This window comes from Dicentrarchus labrax, unplaced genomic scaffold, assembly GCF_905237075.1.
Source record: "Dicentrarchus labrax unplaced genomic scaffold, dlabrax2021, whole genome shotgun sequence".
Classification (NCBI taxonomy): Eukaryota; Metazoa; Chordata; class Actinopteri; family Moronidae; genus Dicentrarchus; species Dicentrarchus labrax.
In genome coordinates, this window is record NW_026136713.1 from 21537360 (window position 1) to 21557359 (window position 20000).

Consider the following 20000-nt stretch of genomic DNA (forward strand, 5'->3'; position numbering starts at 1 on the left):
CTGGTTCCAGCGTATTTAAAGGGACTATTTGATCACATGTGATGATAAACTGAGTTTCCGACTTTAAAAAAAACATCCAAATGTGTTAAATTTTTAGTTTTTAAAGCAACTTTTCCAAATCGATAAACCGATACGATAATAAACTGAATGTTTTGGGGAACTACGTCAGAATTACTGTAAAATCCAGCATTTTTATGTGTTTATGTGTAAATAATCAGTGGTAGGAAGTCCGTTTCTTTACAAAATAAAAGTGTGTGTGTGTGTGTGTGTGTGTGTGTGTGTGTGTAGCAGCAAACAGATAAAGTGCTGTGTGGTTGGAAGGCGGAGGGACAATAGGTGACAACAGAGGGATGAATAGACCGATGACACACCTGGAAGCCACGTTGAGGAACTCAAAACGCCACTTAAGGCTGTCAGTCACGGCCGCCTCCTGTCAGCGTCGTCATGGCAACGGCGACAGGGGAGCGGCGGGTTGGTTAAAAACCTCTCTTTTGGGAGCAGAGACGTGTTCGGGCAGGCGGGGATGTGAATACCTGGACACACACACACACACACACACACACAGTGTTTGCATTACGTTTTGCATACAGCCCGAGGTCATGCAGCCAAGTGTCTCCGTGACAACCGTGTGTGTGTGTGTGTGTGTGTGTGAGACAGGTGAAAAATCCGTGCACCCCTCTCCGGAGTCGGTCTCACGGCGGCGGCCCACAAACCCCGGCGCCCTCGCTTATGTGATGTCGCGGGTGGCCGAGCAGCCAATGGAGCGACCCCGGCAAACGAATAAATAAACACATGGAGAGTCAGCGTGCTGCCGCAGGGGCTGCTGGGTAGTTCGCTCTGACTGATCTGCTGTGCGGGACCGACTGCTGATCTTCACACTGTATTCATTTGTGTTTGTGTTGTTGTTTTTATTCCAGAAGAAAAACGATTTTAAGGGAATTTACTGAGAAAAAGAAGTAAAATATTCTGTTGTTTACTTTGTTTATTGTGAGGATTCGGTTCGGTTTCATATCACTGAGAACTGAATATCTGTTTCATATCACTGAGAACTGAATATCTGTTTCATATCACTGAGAACTGAATATCTGTTTTATATCACTGAGAACTGAATATCTGTTTTATATCACTGAGAACTGAATATCTGTTTCATATCACTGAGAACTGAATATCTGTTTTATATCACTGAAAACTGAATATCGGTTTCATATCACTGAGAACTGAATATCTGTTTCATATCACTGAAAACTGAATATCTGTTTTATATCACTGAGAACTGAATATCTGTTTTATATCACTGAAAACTGAATATCGGTTTCATATCACTGAGAACTGAATATCGGTTTTATATCACTGAGAACTGAATATCTGTTTTATATCACTGAGAACTGAAAACTGAATATCTGAGGGGTTGTGAGAACGGGTGATTTACATTTTTAACCATTTTAAAGACTAATTAATTCACCAATTAATCAAATAAACTCACAATAATACTGAAACTATTCCACCTGTGTTATTAAGACTTCAAGTCTCTGTTAGCAGGTGATTTGGTTGATTATGGGTTAGTTAGTGAGCGGCTCAGTGATGGTTAGTTAGTGGATTAATGGTGTAGTAAACTAGCTGGTTAGAAGCACATTAGTTAGCAGGTTGTGGGTTAGTGTGGTTGTAGTGTGTGAACATGGTGTGTGTTGTTGCTTTAATGTACTTCAGTAACGGTCCTGCTGCCTCACAACATTAACACACATACACTCTGACTGTGTGTGTGTGTGTGTGTGTGTGTGTGTGTGTGTGTGTGTGTGTGTGTGTGTTTTAGCGTAGCGATTAGCTTTGGTATGAATGCCGCCTTAGAGAACTACTGAGTGGGTTTATAGCGAGAGAAACAAACTGAGGCTGGAATTAACTAGCTTTACTTTAGTGTGTGTGTGTGTGTGTGTGTGCACGTGTGTGTGCACGTGTGTGTGTGTGTGTGTGTGTGTGTGTCGGGCTGGAGGAGGGATGCCACACTAAATTGGCAAAATGAGGTGTAAATGTCTTGAGGCAGATGAGCTGCCTTTAGTGAGCGCAGCACTGAATATTTCACCAGCAGCTTCAGGAAAGCTTGTGTGTGTGTGTGTGTGTGTGTGTGTGTGTGTGTGTGTGTGTGTGTGTGTGTGTGTGTGTGTGTGTGTGTGTGTGTGTGTGTGTGTGCGCGCACTTGGCAGCCACAGCCAATCATCGTCCATCATTCAGTTTTGGTTCTGACAGCTGGAAGAGGCAGAAAGTCCCTAAACGCCTCAGAGAAACACTTAACTGCCTCGACTGCTGCTCAGTGTGTGTGTGTGTGTGTGTGTGTGTGTGACTGTGTGTGTGTGTGTGTGTGTGTGTGTGTGTGTGTGTGTGTGTGAACTGTGTGTGTGTGTGTGTGAGCTGTGTGTGTGTTGACATTAGAGGTGAGTTGTACAGAGCGTAATCGTCTCATTATATTCCGTAATCATCTGACGGCTTTTAAACACCCGATCTGCTGCTTTGACCTTTGACCTCCCTGACGGAGAGAGGTTGGAGGAAAACACTCCGGGTTTGACCTTTGACCTTTGGACTTTCAGGTTTGACCTTTTTTTTTGGGGGGGATTTTATTTGACAGACAAACTTGAAAGTCTGATGACGTTTGTGAAGCAGCGTGGGATCATGGGAGTTGTTGTCTTCACCACCATTGGCGTCATTGATTAAAACCACTAAACACACTGAATAAAGCAGTTCCACCTTAAACACTCTGAATAAAGCAGTTCCACCTTAAACACTCTGAATAAAGCAGTTCCACCTTAAACACACTAATGAAGCAGTCCACCTTAAACAACTGAATAAAGCAGTTCCACCTTAAACACACTGAATAAAGCAGTTCCACCTTAAACACACTGAATAAAGCAGTTCCACCTTAAACACACTGAATGAAGCAGTTCCACCTTAAACACACTGAATAAAGCAGTTCCACCTTAAATACACTGAATAAAGCAGTTCCACCTTAAACACACTGAATAAAGCAGTTCCACCTTAAACACACTGAATAAAGCAGTTCCACCTTAAACACTCTGAATGAAGCAGTTCCACCTTAAACACTCTGAATGAAGCAGTCTGAACTTTAAAATCTGTGTTTTTTGAATGCAGTTTGGTGGATATCAGAGTTAAACCGTGGATGGTAACAATGTGGCGTTACCTGAATAAAAACTCAGATTTCTCTGAGTTTAATGCAGAAATGTTACATATTAAAGCTTTTAAATGAACGTTTAACTTTAACAAAACGCCGTGTGAACACGAGATGAAGGGTGGCGCCCGGCTTCGGTCCATCTGTGATATTTTTTTTCGGTGTTTTGGTGAGATTGGAGCGTCACATCCATCAGTGTGCTCTCAGCGAGCAGAGGAAGCCAAAAGAGGAAGAAGAACAGCAGATTTAAATAAGTTAGGAGTCAGCAGCGTGCCTGATTAACTTTAGATGAGCTCTGGTTTCAGGGCGACACACACACACAGCTCCTCTTCCTCCCTCCGTCATCATCGTCGCTCTCATGAATGCTCGTCTGTCGCCTGGCTGCCGCGACCTTTGACCTGCAGGCTGTCGTTTGAGCTGCGATGTTGTTGAGAGACTCTCCGGGTTTCATCTCGCTCTCGGTGGTTCATACATGTTTTATAAAACACGCGCTTTAAAAATGTAGAAACATGTTTTCAAAGTGCTGCAACAACACGCTGCCGGACGCCACGCCGGCGCCGGAGAGAGCCAATCAGAGGCTCCGGTAGGCGAGGTCTACGTGTGAGATGTGAGATTATTTCGGATTATCGCAGAAATTAACGTCGCCGGCGAACGAACTGATGATATTTACACGTTAAAGATCAGAAACGAACCAATCAGAACGCCCGTTGATCCGTTATTATCAATAATATCGATTAGAGATAAATGTATTTCAGAGATTACACTAATTTATAACACAGGAAGTGATGCAGTGTTTCTGATTGGTCCTCCTCTTCCTCCTCTTCCTCCTCTTCCTCATTACCCGCTCTGATGATCCCCGTGTGTCCGTCTCTATGAATATTAAATCTCTTCAGCAAACTTCGGGATTGATCAGTCGAACTCTGAGTAAACGCCGCCATCGATCTGTCAACATAAGGAGTCTGACACACACACACATCATCGTGTGTGTGTGTGTGTGTGTGTGTGTGTGTGTGTGTGTGTGTGTGTGTGTGTGTGTGTGTGTGTTTCCTGAGGCTGTTAAACTGTAATTCAGCAGTTTGTCGGTTTCTTTTTGGAGATTTGATATGAAAATATGTGTTTTTTCTAGTGCAGGGTCACATCGAGGGCGCCGACGTCGAGTTTTAGAAAAACATTTAAAAACAAAAATAAGTAAATAAAACAAATGGTGTTTTTAGAGTAAAAAAAATAAAATGGATGTTTAGTAAATTCCACAGCAGATTTTTTAAGTGTAAAAAACAAATAAAGTTTTTGACATAAAATATAATTCAACATTAATCAGAATTTAAAACATGTAATTAAAATGTTTAAAAGACATAATTTCTGGTTCTTTAACCCTCACTTCAACCCCATAGCAACCCCATAGCAACCACCTAGCAACCACCTAGCAACCACCTAGCAACCCCGTAGCAACAAGCTGGTATGCCCTAGCAACCACATAAAAAGCCCTACACAATAAAATAATGGTTCTTAGATGTTTCTACCAACTGAAGAAACTCTTTATTTATGTGTTTTTTGAACTACTACTAATAATGTGATAGCATATAATTAGTGCTACAACTAACCCGTAAATATGATGTTATTAAACTAAAACTAAGACTACACAACTTCAGTTTAAATTATATTTGATTGATTTCAGTATTTTTTTATTTAAATATTTAACTGTGACTAGTTTTAACCCAGTAAAACTAAATACTCACTTATTTAACAGCAGTTTTTAATCCCTAGCAGTAAGTTTTATATAGTAGTTACAGAAAATATAATTCAGCAGAAAACTAAATAAATAAAACTAATGAAATAAATTAGATCAATTTAAGGACTTTTATTTTATTGTGTTTTTATTTTTGAATGCTAGTAAAGATTTATTCAAATTGCACTTTTCAAAACAAAAGTTGGCGAGCCCTTCACAATAAAATCATTTTACAGGCAATGATAAGCCCTTCACAGTAAAAATATAGAAATATTATAGTAGTGGTGTTACTATAGTAAGCAGTGTTATACTTTTATAGTAGTGTTTTGAACTAAAATGACTAACATCATTAAACAAAATCAACATATTGTTTCAAAATAAAAGCTTAACCCTAAGAGAGGATGTTTCATACAGTAAATATTATATATTTTATGACTGCTAACTATCTGAGTGTTTTACTACCTCAGTTATTTATTCTTTAATTTATCTCTATTTTAATTTGACATCGTGAGGATCCTTTACGTTGTTTTTCATGTATTTTCTGACTTCAGTACTTTATTCTCCCGCTCTGACACGTGAGCGTCCCCACAGTGTCTTCATTTACCAGCAGTGACGGACAGACAGACAGACAGGCAGACAGACAGTCAGACAGACAGGTATAACTCATGTCAGTGTTGTCCTGGTTGACGCTGTCAGGACGAGTGGAAGTAGGCCAGCGTGTGTTGTGACAGATGGCGTTCAGAATCAGAAACGATGCTGAATGTTAAACATTCGCCGGTCTCATCAAAACCTTCACTACGTTTCCCATGATGCCTTTCAGCATCAGCAGCTCGAGTGTAAGAGGGAAGTGATTATTTACAGAGAGTAAAATAAAACCAATAATTTAAAGTTTTTAAGTTAATTTATCGTCTTTATATTGTTTAAATTTTAGTAGAGTTGATCATTATTAATATTATTTACGGATTAAACAACCGAGATAAAACGTAATAATAAATAATAAGTGAGCTTTAGGGATACGTTTACCTTTGGCCAGAGGCTAGCTGTTTCCCTCTGTTTCCAGTCTTTATGCTAAGCTACGCTAACAAACCACTAACCGTACAGACATGAGAGTGCTGGCTATATCTAGACTTTACATAATAATCAATAACCGTATTGATACCAAAACATCGTCCAAACTACAGTTTGTGAATCTTTCTTTTCAAACGAGGAATCGAACTTGTGACCTGCTGCCGCTATTGATCTCTGATCAGGGCAGAACAACTGGGTTAACATGTAAACCAGGACAACCACTCTGGACCCGAGTTTCTGGGTTAGAGCGCGCCACACACACACACACACACACACACACACACACACACACACACACACACACACGTTAAACACCACACTGGATGAGTGACACATGTTTGGGCGCCTCGAGGGGAATCTGAATATTGATTGGCCTGGAACAGTTATCCATCCATGATTAGAGAGTGTGTGTGTGTGTGTGTGTGTGTGTGTGTGTGTGTGTGTGTGTGTGTGTGTGTGTGTGTGTGTGTGTGTGTGTGTGTGTGTGTGTGTGTGTGTGCGTGTGTGTGCGTGTGTGTGTGTGTGTGTGTGATTGAACCTTTGATGTTGTCAGCCGGGGCCGGAGAGAGACACTGAGCATGCTCAGAGCGACTGTGTGTGTCACAGATAAATGATCAGCCTGCAGCTTCCTGTTGTCATTCTGCATTAATCAATATCCTCGGAGCAACTACAGAACTCTTAAATACAAATATAAATATATAATATATATAATAAATATATATATAAAGTCGACTGTTAACTTATCACAGAGTTAACGCTGCGGTCGGTCACGTGGTCCTGGTTATCTCCTAGTTACCGTTACCCGCGGCGACCAGGTGTTGGGTGATTGATGAGGGCCTTTTTTATCCTCCTCCTGCTAATGGACAGGAAGTGACCACCCACAACCTCTGACCTCACTGACCCCCGCAGCATGCTGGGTAACAAGCTGAGTACCTGTCACACACACACACACACACACACACACACACACACACACACACACACACCTCAGTAATGAGGAGGTGAAGCCAGAAGCTCGCTCTCTTTCATCTTCCCCTTTCTCTCCATCCTGCTGGTTTCCCTCCCCGCTCGCCCAGGAGGATTGTGGGAAGGGGATGGTGTTTTTTTTGGCAGAGTTTTTTCGGGCTGACCCTCGGAGGTCAGCGTAGAGGAGAGTTTCCTGTTTCGCTGTCGGTCTGCCGCAGTGCCTTTGAGCAAAACCTGCTGAGCGCCTGCTGATGTTCAGTAGCTCCGAGTTCAACTCCGGGATCAGATCTTATTCATTAAACATGAAGACGAACCAGGAAATAAACTCTTCATCTGTTTTCAAGCGTTAATATGAGATTTATTTGCTCTGCTGTCCTCATAGAGCCGGGACAGTCACATAATCACATAACTGTGTGCATAAGGCAGATTTTCATTAATACTTTAGAGATATTGAGTCTTTATTTTCAGATATTGAGTCTTTATTTTGAGATATTAAGTCTTTATTTTGAGATATTGAGTCTTTATTTTGAGATATTGAGTCTTTATTTTCAGATATTGAGTCTTTATTTTGAGATATTGAGTCTTTATTTTGAGATATTGAGTCTTTATTTTCAGATATTGAGTCTTTATTTTCAGATATTGAGTCTTTATTTTCAGATATTGAGTCTTTATTTTCAGATATTGAGTCTTTATTTTCAGATATTGAGTCTTTATTTTAATATTCTTTATTTTAGATATTGAGTCTTTATTTTCAGATATTGAGTCTTTATTTTAGATATTGAGTCTTTATTTTCAGATATTTATTGTCTTTAAAACTAAAGATCTGCTGCGTCACTTGTTAGCACAAATGCTAGTGGAACCCAATGGGAGTGTGATTAGCATTCTGACACACGAGGAACAACCTGCTGTTGATTGGCTGAGACCCGACAGGTGGGCGGAGCTGACAGCCTGTCAGTCTCTCTGACGTCCAATAGCTGACGAGCAGCTGTGTGGAGGGAGGTGGGCGGGGCTTAAGGATTAGTTTAATTAACCCCAGCAGGTAAACAAAGAGGGGGGGGGCTGCCTGTTCATTATCCAATTTAAACTGATGGAACTGAAACTTGAACCACACAAATTAATTAATTAGCCTAATTGTTGCTGGTTGTGTGTGTGTGTGTGTGTGTGTGTGTGTGTGTGTGTGTGTGTTAATTCAGTGTTATTCAGACCAACTGAACACACACACACACACACACACACACACACACACACACATTCAGTTTCATTACTCGTCTGGAACATTAACGAAACGTCGGCGGCATCAGCGGGCTGCTGCGACCTCTGACCTTTGACCTTCTGATGTACTTTTTTTGTGATGGTGTGATCTGAGGCTTCACCGACACACACACACACACACACACTCACACACACACACACACACACACACACACACACACACACACACACACACACACACACACACACACACACACACACACACACACACACACACACACACACACACACACACACACACACACACACACACACACACACACACACACACACACACACACACACTCACACACACACACAGGCTTTAATGAGGAGGTGGGAGGTGACAGGGTTAAAGGTCGCGCTCCGGGTGCTCGGTCGGCCGGCTGCCGGTGACAGATTCCTGTCTGCGGTGGGAGGTCAAAGGTCAGCAGGCGGCAGACAGACGGGGTCAAAGGGGGGACGCAGTGCTGAGTGGACAGTTTCAAAGTTATTGGTTGGTAACAGCTGAAAGTTGGATCAGAATATAGTTTATCTTTATTGATTATTGATCAGTATACACTGTATCTTTATGGATGATATTGATCAGTATACACTGTATCTTTATGGATGATATTGATCAGTATACACTGTATCTTTATGGATGATATTGATCAGTATACACTGTATCTTTATGGATGATATTGATCAGTATTCACTGTATCTTTATGGATGATATTGATCCTGTATTGACAGTCAGACTGTGGACATATGACGGCCTTTAGCTCGTGTTTCTAGAGTTACGTGTTGTTACGAACACGTTAGGAATTGTTAAAATGTGATATTTCTTAAAGGGAGTTTGGTGCAGGGAGCTTTTAGTTGGATTCAAACTGCTGATATGGATCATTGTTAACGTTTAGTCTCCACTACAGAAACACTAGCTGACTGCTGAAGGCTGATCAGGTTGTCTGACATTGACATTGCTGTTAGTTATTAGTCTGATTGATGCTTTAATAATGTGGGTATTGATTGCAGTTTGCCCTTTTGTGTGTGCATTTTTAAACTACTCTCCTAATTAAACATGAAGTGCTCGTTATTAATGACTCCTGATGAAACGTAGTTCAGAGACCAGACAGGAAGTTGTGTAGTGTGACCGAGGCAGTTAAACAGCCTCACGTTGTTTCCACACATGAATATATTCCCACTTTCTACCTCCTGACTGCGGCTTAAAGCTACAAATACACAGTGAATCTCTCTGAATCAGCTCAGAAACTGTGGAAAATGTTCAGATTATAACATACAGCTGTTGGGGAAGCTGTAAATTGAAGATGTGGGTCCTTAAATCCAGCTCGGGGGCCTCAGAAAGGCTTAAAAAGGCCCCCGTTAGGGTTGCTGAGTGTGGACTGCTCTCTGTATATCTGAGCTGTCAGTCAGAGGCCGTCTGCTGGTTTCTGTCTCTTCTGACTCAGCACATCAGCTCTCTCTCTCTCTCCTGCAGTGTGAAGTGTAGCTCGCACGCTCCAGTGTCCTCGCCTAACAGCGAACCGGGCCCTTTTTCTCCCGACCGCGTCCAATGAGCCGCAAACAGCAGGTCTGCTCCATTAATGGCCACCAGTGGGAGGAGCCTGTGAATCACAGCCCGGAGCAGACGTGACTCAAAATATGAGAGTTGACCAGTTTGTGTTGTCGGCTCGCAGCACCGCCGCACAAAGTCGTGAATTTACACAACAAATTAGGGTTTGAGTCCGACGGGCTGCGACGGAGCGGAGTGTCTGAGCAGAACGTGTGAGGACAGAAAGCGTCAGAACAACAATCTGAACAGCGACAATCGTTCAGCAGCGTGACGGGAACACAGTTTGTTCAACAAGATAATCAAATGACAGAACTGCACGAGGCAGAGAGAGGAACAGTGTGCAGCTCAGACTGACACACAGGAAGCAACATATAAGAATAAAACATGGATACAGTAAAAGGAACAGATGGTTCATTTTTCAACGGTTGAACTTTAAATGATTGATTGAGATAAACATGATTTACAGTAACATTTTCCTAGGTTATGATATCATGCTCACACACTTCGGGTTAATGTTTATACATTTTACAGCTTTAAAATCAGATTATTTTAGCTCTGAGGACTTTAGTGTAATTTCCCTTCATGCAAACATGAAACCACATCCAAATGAAGTCCAGCTCAGACAGCATTTTATTCCTGACCTCCGCTCTCCTCCACCTGAACTACCGCTGACATTCCTCCTCCTCCTCTTCTTCCTCCCCTGCTGCTCTAACTACATCCCCCCCTTTCATCCACAAGGCTTCCTTTTGTGGTTTAAACCATTTGTTTCTCAACAGGCTCCTCCTCCTCTTCCTCCCCCTCGTCTTCCTCCCTTTGGCTCTCACTCTATAACAGCAGTGGTGGAAAGTAGAAATAATGTTTATAAAACAGAATTTATCGAAGATAAAAGCAGCAGCGGCTCCAGTTTCACATTATTTAATCAAATTATTTGTCAAATATTTCACAAAAAATCCAAAATATTAAACAAAGTGCGTCACAAAATACGAAAATGTAAAGATATTAAACCCAGAAAATAACATAAAATAAACATTTCAACAACCAAACGTCAAGTTATAAAACAAAATATCAAACATTTGAGTTGATAATGTAAAATATAAAGTAATATACCTTTGAATGAAGTGCGTTACTTTAACTTTTAGGGAGTGTTTTACAGTTTATTTCCAGATTAACAACAATAAACATTCTCCTCAGCGTCACATGACTTAATCACGGCGTCAGTCTCTCCGTTAGCATCAGAGCTAGCGTCGCTCAACGATGGCAGTGAAATGTAAACGTCTGTGAGAGCCGGAGATGTTCCTGAACACACACACACACACACACACACACACACACACACACACACACACATCTCAGCTCGTCCTGTTCTGTCCTGCGTCTATATTTAGCCGCCGTTCGATCCTCGCCGCGTGTCGAGCAGTCGATAAAATCAGCCGCTCGCCGTCGGACATCATGTCTGAACCTGATCCACCTCCAAACCCCCTCACCTCCCCCTCCTCCCTCCTCCCTCCTCCCCCCTCCCTCACCCACCTCCTTCATCCTCCAGGAGGAAGTGGCGGCGTCCGTCCGATCACTTCCTCCTCCTCCTCCTCCTCCTCCTCCTCCTCCTCTCGTCTGTCTGAACGGATGAAAAACGAGAGATTTCAGTCCGCTCGGGAGCTTTAATATCAGCAGAGTCACCTTCACGTCCGCGATCAGTCAACAAGCAGCAGCAGAGAGGTCAAAGGTCACAGCAAATACAGCACCGAGCCCCGAGTGATGGCGAGCAACGCCAGAGGTCGACTTATGTGTGTTTATTTAATTATTATTTATTTTATGACTAAACTCCTTCAATATACGAACAAACAACCTTTTAATTGATGTTAAATCTTCAATAGGTTGAATGATTTTATATCTTCTCTCCGTCTCCTAACGACGATCGACCTCCGGCAGCGTCGTTAAAGACTTTACGGGAATAATTCGACCTCCGGGATGTGATGGACGTCTGACGATAACCGTCCGTCTGATGTTTCTCTGTCAGAAGAGATCAGATGAAACTTGGTTGATCCACACAGTGGAACCGGGTAGATTTGTCTATAATACTATAAGACGTCCGTCTCTCCTTCCTGCTCTTTTCCTCGAGCCACACAAAGCCCGACTAAATCTCACCGAGTCCATTTTTTTTTTGCTGCTTTTAGTCTGAAAAACATCCGCTGAGAGTCGACTGAGCCCATCAAAGGACGGAGAGTTTAGATGATGATGACATCCGCTGTGAAAAAGTCCAGAACTGGAAATATGTGCAGGACGAGGAGAGAAATGTTTGATGTGTTTCCAATCTATAAGCTTTTTCTAGTTTCTAGAATTTTATTATTTGCTGCTTCAAGGTTACACAAACAGAGAGAAACCTTTGGTTTAACCAGTAATAGAAGAGCGGCGTCGCTATCGCTCTCCACCAGACTCCAGAGACAAAAACAGCAATTTTACATCGCATGTCATCAGAACATCGTAACTTAATTTAAAGTGGACAGAAACTAAATAAAACTCATCAAAACTGTCTTTGTTAGTCTTTACAACCATCACCAACTCTGGTTTGGTGGAAATAAACCTTTAATTCACAGAGTTAGAGGGGAAATATCCGCACAATGGCTGCAACGTAAGCTAACGTTAATCGTTGGGGACAAATGGACCTTTAAAGTGCATCCACTAACAGTAGTTGTTGTTTGTTCCACTAACAGTAGTTGTTGTTTGTTCCACTAACAGTAGTTGTTGTTTGTTCCACTGACAGTAGTTGTTGTTTGTCCCACTAACAGTAGTTGTTGTTTGTTCCACTAACAGTAGTTGTTGTTTGTTCCACTAACAGTAGTTGTTGTTTGTTCCACTAACAGTAGTCGTTGTTTGTTCCACTAACAGTAGTTGTTGTTTGTTCCACTAACAGTAGTCGTTGTTTGTTCCACTAACAGTAGTTGTTGTTTGTTCCACTAACAGTAGTAGTTTCAGCCACTGACAGACTCAGGTTGTTATTGTCAGTGTCTGACAGCATTATGGAAAGGATCCCTACAGAGATAGACCTTTAGTTTAACCAGTAATAGAAGAGCGGCGTCACCATTGCTCTACACCAGACTCCAGAGACAAAAACACTCATTTTACCTTCAGGTCATCGTAACTTCATTCAAAGTGGACAGAAACAGAATAAAACTCATCAAAACTTTGTTATTCTTTCCAACAATCAATCGGTTTGCTGTTAAAATTAAACCTCCTCTATATAAACCTTTATGAAAGCCACAGAGAGAGAAAACGAGCGCAGACAGACGAGCTAATGCCTAAAATAACAAGTTGAACAAGAACTCTGAATTGTTATAAACAAACTTCCTGCAGCTGTTTTTCACTGAAAAGCTTTTACACAGTAAACTGGTTCCTTACAACCAGATTAACAATGAGTCCTGTGTTGTTTCCAGGTTTACAGAGTTGAAGTCACACCCTGTTTTTAAAGACTTTAATCTTTTGTTCTCTGGCCAGACACTTTATGTGTATTGTTCATTAGGCTTTTTGATAAGTGTTTTATGTCGGTACCGGATGGAGCCATAAAGAGCGTCTTCTTACTCTAACCGTCACAAACGATGATGATGTTTACGGCGGTTCTGCCTCACTGGAGCTGCAGTTGTTAAATGCCCCTGGGGGGGGACAGGGAACAGGTGAGGCTGATGCAAGTCTGCAGGTGTGAGGAGAAATCAGAGAGAGATCTTCCTCCAGGAACTCTTTGGATGGTTCCTCTACACCTTGGTGGTCACAGGCAGTGGTTGGTGGCTTAAAGGTTAATATAGTATTAATATAAACATTATTATGTTGGTGAATTGAAGATTTATTTCCACCAAACCTGAGTTGGAGGTTGTTGGAAACAGTTTTATTCTGTTTCTGTCCGCTTTTGAATGAAGTTACGATGTTCTGATGACATGCGATGTAAAATTGCTGTTTTTGTCTCTGGAGTCTGGTGGAGAGCGATAGCGACGCCGCTCTTCTATTACTGGTTAAACTTTGACCTGCGCATTGTACTGACGTTCAATAGCATCCTGTTTGGTGAACATTATCTCATCTAAACTTGTGAAATAAGGGTTTAAAATAATGAGGGTTTCTGTTCAGTTTAAAGTGTTTTTTTAAGATTTCTTTGCAAAATCACTGATTTTGCGAATGAAGTCTGGTTGGTGGTAACGCCTGTTGTCGTGCGCTCTAACCTTTATTTTACCGCTGTTGTATTTTATAAAACATAAATACCTTTAAAAAAAACAAAGCTTAAATCTTACGATGTCGTATTTATTTCATACTTTCACTCGGAGATAAAAACCAGATTCAGCTGCTGATGGACGGATCCTGAGTGCAGCCGACGTGGAGCCACTTTGTCTTCTTCTTTCTCTCCTGCTGCTTCTTCCTTCAACAGCTGAGCGGCTATACAGACACAGACTGTCACACACACACACACACACACACACACACACACACACACACATATATATATATCCTATACACACATCCTTTAAACTGTCAGTATAGAGCAGCTGGGCAGAACCTGCTCTGCCACTTCCACTTGTGTGTATATCAGTTTCTGTGTACATGTGCAGTGTGTGTGTGTGTGTGTGTGTGTGTGTGTGTGTGTGTGTGTGTGTAGTATCACCTCAAACACACTTGAGTAATTAATTTTCAACATGGCTGGGTTTTCGCCATGGCTATGTGTGTGTGTGTGTGTGTGTGTGTGTGTGTGCAGCAGGGGAGGTAGCTGCCGTCAATACTAATTTGGTACGAGAGAAAACAAATGTATTTAATCCCTGGTTGTCTTGTCCTGTTTTCCTCTTCCTCCCTCTTCCTCCCTCTCTCTCTCTCTCTCTCTCTCTCTCTCTCTCTCTCTTTGCCATCCTCCCAGCTCCCTCACTCCCTCGCTCGTCCCTCCCCAACCCCCTCGCGGGCCGATAGCCATTAGCGCTGCAAAGGGAATTTTAATGCAACACCGGCTTCAGTGGGAAGGAATGAATATTTAAAACACACTCTGACTAGAGCAATAAAAGGAGAAGGACGTATCCTTCATCTCCACACACACACACACACACAGACACACACACAGACACACACACACACACACACAGACACACACACACACACACACACACATGCAGGAGTGTGTTGATGTGACACTCTCTCTCCAAAGAGAACCAGTTCAGCTGGTCCGACTGGAGATCAGCGTGTTTGTTTTGTCTCGCCGCGGCGCGTTCGAGACCTGTCAGAGAGGTTTCCATGGTTACGGCTTGAAAATCTTTTTTCACTCAACTCGAGATCGTCCCTCCCGCCGCTCTGAAGTGTCACACTGATCCTCGTCTGTGTGTATTTCTGTGATATTGTTAGTTTCACTGTTACTCTTATTAAAGTGCTGCTGATTATATCATTATATTATTACACATTATATTTTAGAGCTTTTACTGTTTATATTAAAGACTTTAGTCTTTACATCGGCACAGTTCAGAGGGAAAGATATAATCTCTTTATATTACCTCAACTACATCAACAGACTTTGTAGATTTCACCAAAGAGTTGAGCCATCACCAAACTACCAACGACTTCATGATAACATAAATAGTTTTTTCAGTTAGATTTGGGATGCATGATAAACAATGTTTCTACGGTGGCCCAGAAAGGACAAACCAAACGGGGTGTTTGTTTGTGAGCGTTTCGAGGCCACCGTAGTTTCTCCTTCGTGTTTGAAACTAGAGAGTTTAGAAGGTGACGTTGACGGTTGGTCTAAAATCGCTTTTATCTTTTTAACTCATCTTTAAAATGCGGCTGTTGTGTTTTCGACATAGATTAGCTTAGCACGTAGCATATCTAAGTACAGGAGAGGAGGAAGTTGGCCGAGGTTTGCTCAACTGTGATTGGAGGACAGTGCAAAAAGGGGGCGGGGCTTAGGAAGTGCTAAATGTGCTACAGAGTACTGAGTTTGGAGAATAAGCTTTTCGTAGCATAAACACATTTTAAAGTTGATTAAACTGTTTATAAAACTCATAAAACTTAACTTGTTCCAACTAGTTTGCAACTTAAAAATCAATAAATTATAAGTTTTATCTTTCAGCTGTATATTTATGTCAGTGATTGAGACAGAGTTTGAGTTTGAACCGGCGAGCGGGATCAGAACGTAGGAGTTGTTATTAAATCGTAAAGAAAAGACTTTGAATCAGCCTGAAATTTAATTTAAAGCGAGTTCAAGAGATTAAACGAACAGTTTTTGTCTCAGAAATGTACAATTGTTGTTTTTTTTTCCTACCAAAAGAGCACATAGAGGAGAGCAACAGGTGAGCCGAGACGAACGGCTGTTGTTATGGAAACAAGGTGCGCTGTCAGGCCCCAAAAAAACAACAAAAAAAAACCCCTCAGGCAGCAAGTTTCTCCACAAACAGACAAAGTCGACCTCAGCTGCTCTGCATTCAAGACATTTGAATACTTGTGAGAAAAATAAATCATTTGAATTTAGATTTAAAAGCAGGTTTGAAGCACCTGTGGAGGAGAGAATGGGCGAGAGACACAGAGACAGCAGAGAGAGAGAGAGAGAGACAGAGAGAGAGAGAGAGAGAGAGACAGAGAGAGAGAGAGAGAGAGAGAGAGAGAGAGAGAGAGAGAGAGAGAGACAGAGAGAGAGAGACATTATACTGATTTACAGCAAAATTATTGTCGGTTATTGTCGGTTGTGGAATATTTCAGGGCTCGTGGGTTTTGTTTGGTTCGTGTTTTGTATCAGACGTGGTGATAAATGTCGCCCTGTCACCCGCTGGTTGGGAGGGTTTTGATTGTTGTTGTTGTTGTTGTTTTGTTTGCAGCCAGCGGCGGTGGCGTATGACGCTTTTAGACGTGAAGGTACTGAAACTCAGACGTGCCGGTTATGGTTGGGGGCCGATATGTTAACATCGCCGTAAAGCTCAAAGCTCTCTTCCTGTTTCCTCGTCTTCAGTCAGAGTCCTGGTTGGAGCCTCCGTGAACCACCTTGTTACTGTATTTACTGTAAAACTATAAAAATAAACTAAACTATGGAACACATACTGATTTACCTTCATATCCTTTTACTACTATATTTTGTTTGGACGTAAAAAAAGCTCTTAAATTGAACCTGTTGAACCTGAAGTCCAACAGGAAGGTCGTTGTTGTGTCGGCTGTTTCTGGTTCTCAGTGCGCTGAGTAGTTGCCATGTTTTGTACCCGGTGCAGCAGGTTTATGATCTTTAAGATACGATGAAGGAAGAGATACCGAAGTGATGTTGCACCAACGTCTTCCTCAGCAGCTCAGATTCACTGACGCCTGACTTCCTGAAGTCGGTTCCCATGAAGAGAGGAACGCCGTCGGACCGCCGCGGTGACTCATGAGGTCGAGGGTTGTTGTTAAATTGGATTGAGTAACAGCAGGGAAACTGTGTGAGTGTGTGTGTGTGTGTGTGTGTGTGTGTGTGTGTGTGTGTGTGTGTGTGTGTGAGTGTGAGTGTGGCTCTCGTTAGCGGCTGCACTCCTGACGAAGCTTCAGTGAAACCAGAGATCATCAGAAAATCGTTGAGGTATGAAAAAGACAATTTACAGTTTCGATTGATCTGGACTCTGGAGGTTGTGTGTGTGTGTGTGTGTGTGTGTGTGTGTGTGTGTGTGTAAGGCGACCCCCTCCAGGTGTATCCGGTGATGGATCAGTTTCCGTGCGGTGTGTTTTCCAGCCGCTCAGCTTCCTGCGCTGAGGGGAAGTCGAGCTTGAAAACGACAGCAGCTGTAAACTGATCCTGGGTCAGATTTCACGGCTGCGGCTCCGTCACCAAAAAAACCCTGATTACATCGTTTGTCAGGGAAAACGCTGAGTCCTGATTGGCGTACAGGTAACCATAGCAACGGTACTTTGTGGACGTGCTAACGTGCTAACGTGTTAACGTGCTAACACTTTTCAACGCGTATCTTAAATAGTTCAATTATAATAATAATGAATTAATATTTCCAACACGTCTTTATCTGTTGTTTTTATTTGTCCTTTAGTTTTTTAAAATCTCATTAATATAGAAACTTGTGACGAGTGCGTTGCTCTTCCTCCCTCTTCCTCTCTTCCTCCTCTCGCTCTTCGTCGTCCGTCGTTCATTAAAAGCTGCTGGATGGAGCGCCGCTCGCTCAGCCGGCTCCCTCGGCATGCTGGGAAAAAAATCTGCTGACGGCTGCTGAGTCGGGATGGAGAGACGGAGGAAGAGCGTCCTACATTCTCACAACGGCGTTCACTCGTTTTACAGCCTCCTATCTGTCCTTCTCTTCTTTCATTTGACCTCCTTTCCCCTTCCTTCTTTCCTTCCTTTACTTTCCTTCCTTCCTTCCTTCATTTATTCCTTCTTTCCTTCCTTCTTTCCTTCCTTCCTTCCTTCATTTATTCCTTCTTTCCTTCCTTTATTCCTTCTTCCTTCCTTCCTTCTTTCCTTCCTTCCTTCCTTCCTTCTTTCCTTCCTTTATTCCTTCTTTCCTTCCTTTACCTTCTTTCCTTCCTTCCTTCTTTCTTTCCTTCCTTCCTTCATTTATTCCTTCCTTCCTTCCTTCCTTTATTCCTTCTTTCCTTCCTTCTTTCCTTCCTTCCTTCCTTCCTTCCTTTTCCTTCTTTCCTTCCTTCCTTCCTTCCTTCCTTCCTTCCTTCCTTTATTCCTTCTTTCCTTCCTTCCTTCCTTCCTTTATTCCTTCTTTCCTTCCTTCCTTCTTTCCTTCCTTCCTTCTTTCCTTCCTTCCTTCTTTCCATCCTTTCTTGCTTCCTTCCTTCCTGAATCCTCCTCAGAAGAGCTTCATATGCGAGCGCGGAGGTCAAAGGGTGAGACGCTCTTTCGGGGACAGACGGACGGACAAAGGGACCGAATCTGAGTTTAAGGAAACGAGATCCGTCCCCTAAAAAAAAAAACCACAAAATAACAAAACAAAAAAAAAAATCCCAAAATGCCATTTTAGCAGTTTGAGCTCTGACAGCTGAAACCTGACAGGACGACAAACTGCAAGTCAGCGAATCAGGAGGCAGCAAAGCCCTCGCTGTGTGTGTGTGTGTGTGTGTGTGTGTGTGTGTGTGTGTGTGTGTGTGGTGTGTGTGTGTGTGTGTGAGTGTGTGTGTGTGTGTGTGTGGAGCACTGCTGTAATTGAATTTTACCTCTCAAGAATAAGCTGTGACATTATTAGGAAAGGTACACCGCCGCCGCCGCCGCCGCCGTGTGTCTGGTACATCCGGCCAATCGGAGCTCTTCGTTGGTCTGTTTTGGTTCATGAAAGATGAAGGTGTTGACGCCGAGGTGCATTTGGTGACATCGCTGGCAGCTCCCAGGTGGGCGGAGTTTGGGAAGATGAGCTCAGGTGAACTGGTGGAAAAGAAACCTTTAATCCGACAGAGTCTCTCAGGTTGTTTATCGTCCTCCAATCATCTATAATCAATATATATCCATCTCGTCAGCAACCTCATCGTCATCTCTTGTTCGTAACCTTCTTAAACAGATTCGGTTCGGTTCCTGAAGGCCTCGTCGACCGTCTCCATCCATGTTTGTAGCTCAACCAGGACGTTAGCACCCACCTGGATCACCTGACCGTCAGTGTTCATGGTTCAGGAGGTTTCTACCGGGAGCCCAATGATCCACAGAGGTCTCCTCCTCTCCAGAACAAACAGTTCCACCTTAAACACACTGAATAAAGCAGTTCCACCTTAACAATCACTGCTTCTCCCACAGGCTGCGAGCCGAGCTGCTGCTAACGTTAGCTCAGCTTGTTTCTCTGATAACTTAAGATCCAGACGTCCGATGACTAAAATCCTTCATCCGGTTCAAATCTAGAGTTAAAAAGCACCAAGATCTAAACAGTGGATGGTAAACAGTCAATGTATGACAGCTTCTGGCAGACAACCACAACGCTGACGCAGACACAAAGGGGATATGACGTAAGAAGAGTTTACAGACGAGTTAATGAGGAGATTTTACAGATTACAGCTTCAACTTTGAGCTCGTTAGAAACTCACTGATTCACTTTCTGCTGAACGACTCGACAACATTTGGACAGAAACAACCATCGACAGCTTCAGTGTTAATTTATTACTATCACGTAAAGCTGCCAGAGACTGTCTCTCTCTCTCTCTGTCTCTCTCTCTCCCTCTCTCTGTCTGTCTGTCTCTCTATCTGTCTCTCTCTCTCTCTCTTCTCTCTCTCTCTATCTGTCTCTCTCTCTCTCTCTCTCTGTCTCTCTCTCTATCTGTCTCTCTCTCTTTGGTGTTGGAGGTAAGAGGAG

General features: G+C 42.6%; 1 protein-coding gene and 1 long non-coding RNA gene across 5 annotated transcripts in view; one reads left to right on the forward strand and one right to left on the reverse strand.

Moving 5' to 3' along the window:
- Nucleotides 1-20000, forward strand: part of LOC127374465 (protocadherin-1) — a 191222-nt gene that overhangs the window by 32055 nt on the left and 139167 nt on the right. The window lies entirely within an intron of this gene.
- The window catches only part of LOC127374734 (uncharacterized), a 152122-nt gene continuing 143380 nt past the window's right edge, over nt 11259-20000 (reverse strand). The window contains exon 3 of the long non-coding RNA XR_007887248.1: nt 11259-12782. This is a non-coding gene — a long non-coding RNA (uncharacterized LOC127374734). The remainder of the gene's footprint in view (nt 12783-20000) is intronic.